The sequence below is a fragment of the Atta colombica genome, unplaced genomic scaffold, assembly GCF_001594045.1.
Source record: "Atta colombica isolate Treedump-2 unplaced genomic scaffold, Acol1.0 scaffold207, whole genome shotgun sequence".
Classification (NCBI taxonomy): Eukaryota; Metazoa; Arthropoda; class Insecta; order Hymenoptera; family Formicidae; genus Atta; species Atta colombica.
Genome location: NW_017259302.1, coordinates 1,458,053 through 1,466,257, shown reverse-complemented (window position 1 = coordinate 1,466,257; position 8,205 = coordinate 1,458,053). Strand labels below are relative to the sequence as shown.

The window sequence follows — 8,205 nt, the reverse complement described above, 5'->3', positions numbered from 1 at the left end:
AGAGAGAGAGAGAGAGAGAGAGAGAGAGAGAGAGAGAGAGAGAGAGAGAGAGAGAGAAAGAGAGAGCAACAGTGACGTGCCCGCCTACGCACGGTTATACCTGTTTCAGACTCTGCGAACGTATTCTATTCTGACACTCGGCAACAAATCAGATGCTTGGATCCATGGCTATAATAATACGCGGCTATTAATGCGTGCTCTTTCGCGCTTTAGGAGATCTACATCGCCGATTGTGCCCTTCTCGCGCGATTATTATTCGCATTACATATTCCTTTTGTAAAATCTTGACATGATTCAAAAATCGCGATGCGCATTTCTACTGTTTGTTCAAGCTTTTCTCTCAGTGCTATAAATTTAATGGCTTTATTGTCTACGCGCATCGTTACGTATTTTACAGAGTACCGCTATCGAAGCTGTGCATTTATCAGACAGAAAGACAGTATTTTAATTGCGCGTCTAATGTCGTCAATCAATAACGTGACTGTGATCTAAAAAGAAATACAAAATCTTTCAACAGAAATAATTAAGCGCTTAATATTAAAATTGATCATCAATATTGTTGCTGTTGAGTACCAATAGCTTGATTTATTATATTGTCTTATAATAAATTATTTCAATTTATACATAAAGACAGAAATTGCTCCACTAACAACCGTTAGATGACGGATAATCATCTTTACTTAAAAAATTATCATTATAAAATTATCACTTCGATGAGATCTTCATGCAATTTCCGATTATTGCAAGTTGCATCGAATGATGTGGATGTACCGCTGGTCGCATCGTTTACTATTACGCGATCCATCTTTATCAAAGGTAAATCAATCTGAGAATGAGGACGAATGGATAAGCAGCGTCGTAAGAAACGGAACGAAGTTGCGACGCCGCGCGAAACGGGTTTCAGGAAAAATCCAAACGCAATCCAGAGACATGATCATCAGTGTCGGTGCTTCACGATGCATTCGATGTAGCACGTGGTAGCTATACGCCGATGATCATACTCGTCCATGGTATAGCATCGAGTATTCCATTAACCGCATTTGCGAGTCGGTGGCGCGCAGCCGCGCGAACGCGAACGAAAAGAAATTATCTTTCGCTACCGACTCGTGTCGTTAATTATATCCTCGGAATCGGCGCTTTCGCAGTGTCTAACGATGCCGTGAGTTACCTTAGGTAGTTTCACGCTTCTTGTGCACGTGATGAGGGAAGATTAGCTCATAGATGTTCTTTCGGCGAACGTTTCGTGACCGATGATGTTTGGGAAATAATCTCTAGTTCCTCTTCTGGGGAGGGGAATTTAGTGTTTTTAATGATCACTGTTAACCTTTTAAGTGGAAATTGATTTATTCATATCTACAAGGAATCTTGCTAATCAAATTCTGATTTTAATAAAATTTTGTACAGGATAGCTTATGTAAATTGATGAATTTTATAGAAAAGATCAGTTAGGATGAAAAAAACGATTATTTTTAAGAAATAAAATGACTTCTTTTCTTGTTATATATTTTGAAAACTATTCAAAATATCAAAAAATGTATATACAAAAGTTTTATAATATTAAGGAAATAATTTTAAAGATATGAATTTTAAAAATAATTATTTCTTTTTTTCAATAATATTATAAATCTTTTATATAAAACATTTTTTGATATTTTAAACAGTTTTACAATGAAAAGAAGCTAAAAACGCTTTATTTATAAGAGATAATTTTATCCCTTAAAACTATTTTTCCACTTCAACTAATATTTCCGAAATTTACCTGTTTATGAAACCTAAATATATTCAAAGTTTCATTAAAATTAAAATTTGAGAGATTTCTTTAATAAAAAAGTATACTTTTTATTTATATTAATCCAAATTAATTTAATTAATGTAACATTTAAATTAATCGTTATGAGAGACGATTATTAGAGTGATCGAAAAGAAATTGAAAAGTCAATCGAATTAATATCTTGCACATATTATGTAGGAAAGGGAAAGGTAAAAATCATTGCGCGAAATGTTAATACTTTTCTTACTGATTGCTACACGAAGAAGCATAATAATATGTAAATATATACATTATATATTATATATTGACAAATTATCGACGATAAATTTCTTTGGGTACATCGTACTGTAACTTTTTAAATGCAACTAACTTAAACTTTGATAATCCAAGCAACGTAGCGTTATCACGCAATCTTAATGCCAACGTGTGCAAAGGTATAACCATAATGATAAATCATAGTTAATAATATAATTGGACAGCAAGATTAATAACGTATAGCGAAATAATGCAGATTCGTACGATTAGGCCACCATCGAGTAATGCAGACGCTCAACACGATGCGCTATTGAGAGAATTATACGGTATTGTAAAATTATTAATACATAAATAGTTAATAAATTTCTTCTTAAATTAAAGAATAATCGTCGATATACCCAAGAGACTTAGGGTGAATTCATACCTTGACAGAAAAGCAGAAAGTAGAAAAGCAAAAGTCAATCAGAATTCACGCTAATAGTCGACAATTTCTGTTTTCTGCTTACAGAATACTGTTTACTACCAGCGCGAGCTCTGATTGGTTTCCGTTTTTTTGTTTTCTGTTTTTTCTGTCAAGGTATGAATTCATCCTAAGTCTCTTGGATATATCGACGATTATTCTTTAATTTAAGAAGAAATTTATTAACTATTTATTTATTACGTATTAATAATTTTACAATACCGTATAATTTTTTGTGTGTGAATTCATCCTTACATGTCTAGGCATACGTCGAAAAAGCTGTCGTGTCGAATAGCGAGTGACGTACCGATAAACGCGTCAATCATCGCGATCTCTAAAACACGCAAATCATTTCAATTTTGTGTTGGCGGAACGTAGGAGGTGAAAGCATTTTTCGGTAAAAGTATAGCGCACTAAAATCGGCCCGTAGTCGCGAGCCTCGTGAATAACATCTCATTAAGAAGTCAGTAAATATCGCGATTGATCGCCGAAAGATCCCTCGTATGACAGTTTTAATGGCTTGCAGGTAATCGCCTTTGCCGACAACTTTGCGAACGATTAAAGGTGAGCCTAATGTGCCTTTCACGTATCACGAAAGTGCAAGTACAGTGATGGTATATAATGTACAATCCGGCACAGTCTTCTGTTGTGTGCGTGCGCGCGCGTGTGTGTGTGTGTGTGTGTGTGTGTGTGTGTGTGTGTGTGTGTGTGTGTGTGTGGATGCGCGCGCGCGCGCGGATCTTCTTTCATGATGGGTCGAACCTCGCAATGTAATGCCACTTTAATTCGCGAGAAATAAGGGGAACACAACCGTTCGCAATAAAATTTTAATAATTCATACTTGCATGCTAAATATCAAGACAAGACCTCGTGCGACGATAATTAATGCGCTCGAGCAAATAATTCAGCAAAATTCACTTAGGTTTTTTAATAGTGTTTACATTAAGACAGTATCGTGCGTTTACATGTTTTTACCTGTTTGTTTCGCTTTATAATCGTACTGCGGAGGTACAAAAAGAGAAACTTCAATAACGTTTTCTATTATAACAATAAATGTACTCACATATTAAACCGAATATAAATAGACGATAATCAACGTAATTATCGACATCAATATACAAATAAAAAGTTATTATTTTAATTAATTGCTAGTATTTTGCATATCTCGAGCCCGTAATTTCCTTGATTTAATAAATAATTCTCAAGAAAAATAGTCTAGTATTATATATCAATGCGGTCTGTATTAGATTTGTTTTTTGCTAATGTTTTTTATCAAACTGAACTCGATTTTCTTGTTGCAAAAATAATTATACCAAGCAATGTCAAAGAATAAAAAATTGGGCGAAGAGTTTTGTAGGTAAAAAATATGTAGTTTATTATTACATTCTTCGACTAAATACAGCTAAACATTATAATAAAATTTTTACATATTTAATTATTTTATATTTTCAATATTAAACAATTATGTATAAAGTTATTAATATAATAGTAATTATTATTTATTATTAATTTTATATTTAATTGTTTAATGTTAAAAGATTATCAAAATACGAATTTTGTTCAAGTTTTTCTCAAGAACGCAGATTGTTTTTTTTTTGAGAGCATTAGAAAATATGCTGTTCATACCTAATGTAAACCTTTTAAAGTATTATATACTCGTCCGCTACTTTTTTATTTCCTGGATATTATTACCAGCTACCGATTATAATGGCCACAGAAGAATACCGTTATCTTGTTCCATTAAGAGGAGAAACCATCATATAACATCATCCATAATGCAACCTATAAAATTAAAATTGGACATTCTCTTGTAATATATATTATAATAAACATGCCGTTGATCTACAGCTTATCACGTTTCACATTATTGCACGTCCCAATTTCCTGCAATAATTATAGCAATGTATACGCATCCACGCATGCAGGATGCTTCGAACTTCGCGTGCAGAACTTTCAAACAAATACAAGATTATCTTCTTTAGGATAAAGGATGAAAAAGGCATTCGTTTTTATATAGTATTTACAATATTTGAAATTTATTAGCGCGACATCTTAGTTGGGAAAAGTTCGAGGATCCACCTTTAAGATCATAGATCTTGAGACGCTGAATGTATATGCAAGTACCCAATGACTGTGATTCTTCCTCAAAGCCACTTAAAATCGGAGATCAATCTTCGTAAATCTTAAACGTTTCGTGCGACGGATGTCGTTGCGGACTTTCGTTGGCGTAACATAATGACCGCCTGCGGAAAAAATTCAAGCATGAAACGCGGTAGTTTAAAGACCGGGAGATAAATCATCCCCAGCATCGTGGATAATGATAGGTGGTGCGAAACGATCGCGCGCATCGCTCTCGTGATATATTGTTCCCAACTCCTTGAAGATAACACTTGAAATCCCGGTGAGTGATAATCCGATGTGCCGCCGATGCGCGTGCGATTTCCGGTGCGATCTACTCGAGAATAGACGGTTATAGAAACGCCGCTGAAAAGGTAATCGATCAATGAAATTACGGACTTCCGATTATTGACATCATCTTGTGGGCGCGCATCAATGTCGACCTAAGGAGGGGAAAAGACTAACGTCGTTACGGTAATCGTGATATATGTTGGCGAAAACAGAGTTTGCCGGCCTTCGTTGCGTAACGTTTACGTAACGAATAACTCTTGAAGAAGCTTTGTTACACTGGCCTAACCTCTTATGATTGCGACGTAATAGCGAAGCTTGGATTTTTCATAATTACGCACTTTCCGATACCTATAATTTTATCTCAATGCTCATATGATGTTCTTTGCAACACAATATATTGTATAATGCCATAACTGCCAGGCTAAATATCATTTATGTAACTTCGTTTACATACTCTCTAAAATCTTTGGAGTAGAATCTAATTCTAGAGAGTGGACAAAGAATAACAATTGAGCCAGTGTTAAAAATGAGTCGTTTAATTGTCAATTTCTTTATTAATTGTCAATTTTGTAAAATTTCATTTTTTTGGAGTTTTGGAGTTTTAAAGTTCACTTCAAAGATTTTAGAGAGTACATTTTATAGTATAATATTGTTGTAATTTCGTTTCACGTGTCTTTGTGGCTGCTTATTTCACAATTTACTGTACAAATCAAAATTTACAGTAAAAATCTATGTAATTAATGTATGTAATTAATGCAAGTCTCTATTCTGTAATTCTTAATGATATTATATATCATTAAACATAAATAAACTATATTATTGTTGTGCAGCTTTTTTACTAGATACAAAACCTGCGCAATAATATAACGACATCGACACTATCATAAGAAGGGCCATAAGCTATAAATTTTTAACGCTGGCAGTGAATTTTGGAACACAGCTTGTATCATCGCGATGAAAAAATAAAAATAAATTTTTAAAATAAACGAAAAATATACGAAATGTTCATCTTTTATATCGCACAAAATTTTTATTTCAATATTGCAATATATTAGAATATAATGAATTATCTATGATTGTGACATAACGTTGAGAATCATACTCGTGATTTTATCTATGCGTAATGAATTTTTATTTATAGGCGTGTCACATACCTATCACTGTAGACAAGGTCATAAGGCTTCATCTCTGTTAATTCATCTTTTCATCCCGCCGCTGCGATCACGGTTTGTGATGAGGCCAGCTCTGCGTAGAGACGGCGAATCTTGACAAAATTAATATCCCATATCGCAGAGTCCCATACACTATGGTCTTTTTTGTAAATTATTTAACCGCGAGAGTCACCATTACTCAGTCGAATATAAAATCTTCTTCATACATCACACATGTATACATATCTCAACCTCAAAGTTTTCACATTTATCATTGGAAAATTTATACCGTTTCTCTGATTCATAAGATTACTCGTTATCCTGTGTTTATTGTTGTTTCCGTGAATTTTTATTTACATCCTTTTTTATTATTAATTTTATATTTATTTTATATTTATTTGGTTAAATGCATATATTTTAATATTCAGATTTTTTAAATATTATTCACATTAAATTAACTTTATTCATTTATTAAAGATATTAATGTACTTGATAATACATAAATGTTTTCTTTATAATGTAAAAGCAAAGATATTCTTTTATACAATTTTATTTTTTTCAATTATTTCGATCTTTAATATAATCTATGCAAAGGTATCGCACGCTTATACTTATAAATTCTTTCCCAGCAAGGATTAAGTTATTACAGAGTCTTCTGCTGATGCAGATACGCATCACGAAAGTAACAATGAAGTTATAGATGAATATCTACGCAGGATCAGAGATGGTTGTTTAATAATACTTTTAAAGCTCCGCGTGAATTATCGCAATTTCTGCTTTATGTATACAAGGAGAATGGTGTGCCAGCGGTTATTGCGGCCGATTATCGAAATTGCCGCGTTGTGTTTAACTTCTCGCGTGGCAACCAGGAAACTTGCTGAGAGGGAAACACTATATAACGTATAGGCGATAATAAAAAGTGCATAATCATTGGTTGGTTTTCGCTACTAAGAGATTCTTTCCGCCGGCTTGAAACTCTCGATGATGATAAAGATTATATCATATTTCATTATTGGCACGATATTGGATATCAAACTCATACTTTACCATGTTTTCTATTCTATTTATAACGAAAATATTCTTTGCTTTGAGGAAAAATTTCTCAAGTTCTTTTTTTTATATAAAAGAAAGCGGGTACTTTCTAAGGAAGATACTTGCATTCCTTTATAAAAAAAAATTAGACGTAAATTAATTGATATACACATGGAAAAAACGGTTGCTGAATATTAGAATATTAAAAATTTTTGCAACTTATGCTTGAATTTCCCATAAGTTTTTATCCAATAAAGTTATTTGTAGATCTGTGTCAGATAATATACAATAATACTTCTAAACAATTCTAAAGCATATACAATGCAAGATAATCCAAAGCGAACAGCTGACTGTTTAGTAAATATTTCGCAGACCTGAACGATTCCCGCAAATCCTCTTAGAGGCCGAGGGAAAAAAATATCAGAGTATTGAGCGTGTTTCGTTCGGTAGCGGCAAGGAAAGAGAGAAGTATCGGTGTTCGAAGAGACACGCTGCATTCTTAACGATTCTTTGTTGCATCCAGTGTATCTCTGCCCTCCTGTACCTCTGGGATAAGGCTTTTTCTCCTGCGAGGCAATAAAGATCTGGATTAAATCTCATTCACGCAGGACACAAATACACCCGCGGCTCAGCAACTTCTGGCAAATCCAATAATCGACAAATTTATCCTCGTAACAGGCGTTTCACTCTGGCGTCATATATTATTACGATTGCTGGTTTATCTCCGCTACGGTTGCACACTAAAGTAGTGTCCGGTAGCTAGAGTATAGTTGCTCCACTTGGCTCGTATTTTTGTATTTAAATCTGTAGGAGAAACACATGGTTGACCGTTTGTTTATCTCTTGATAGTGAATTTCGATAGCAAGATGAATTTTAATCCCCGCGTTTGAATTACGACAAGGACGGTTATTTACGATAACAGTTTCGAGTTATGTATTAGGATCTGTCGCCTTAATGCTAAACAAGTCGGAAACCTGATGCTTACATTGATGTTGAGATGCCATTAAGATCTGTTGCCAGACAAGTCAGTTATTTCTGCTTTGGACATTGCTAGCATAAATAGAATTTACAATTAAGTAAATTAAGAAGTATCAAGAATTAGAAAAATTTCTCAAGTATTGAAATTG

At 33.7% G+C, this 8,205-nt stretch overlaps 1 protein-coding gene across 1 annotated transcript in view; it reads left to right on the top strand.

The window, feature by feature from the left end:
- The window catches only part of LOC108687524 (transcription factor AP-2-epsilon), a 91,558-nt gene that overhangs the window by 1,803 nt on the left and 81,550 nt on the right, over positions 1-8,205 (top strand). The gene's annotated exons all lie outside the window — the stretch shown is intronic.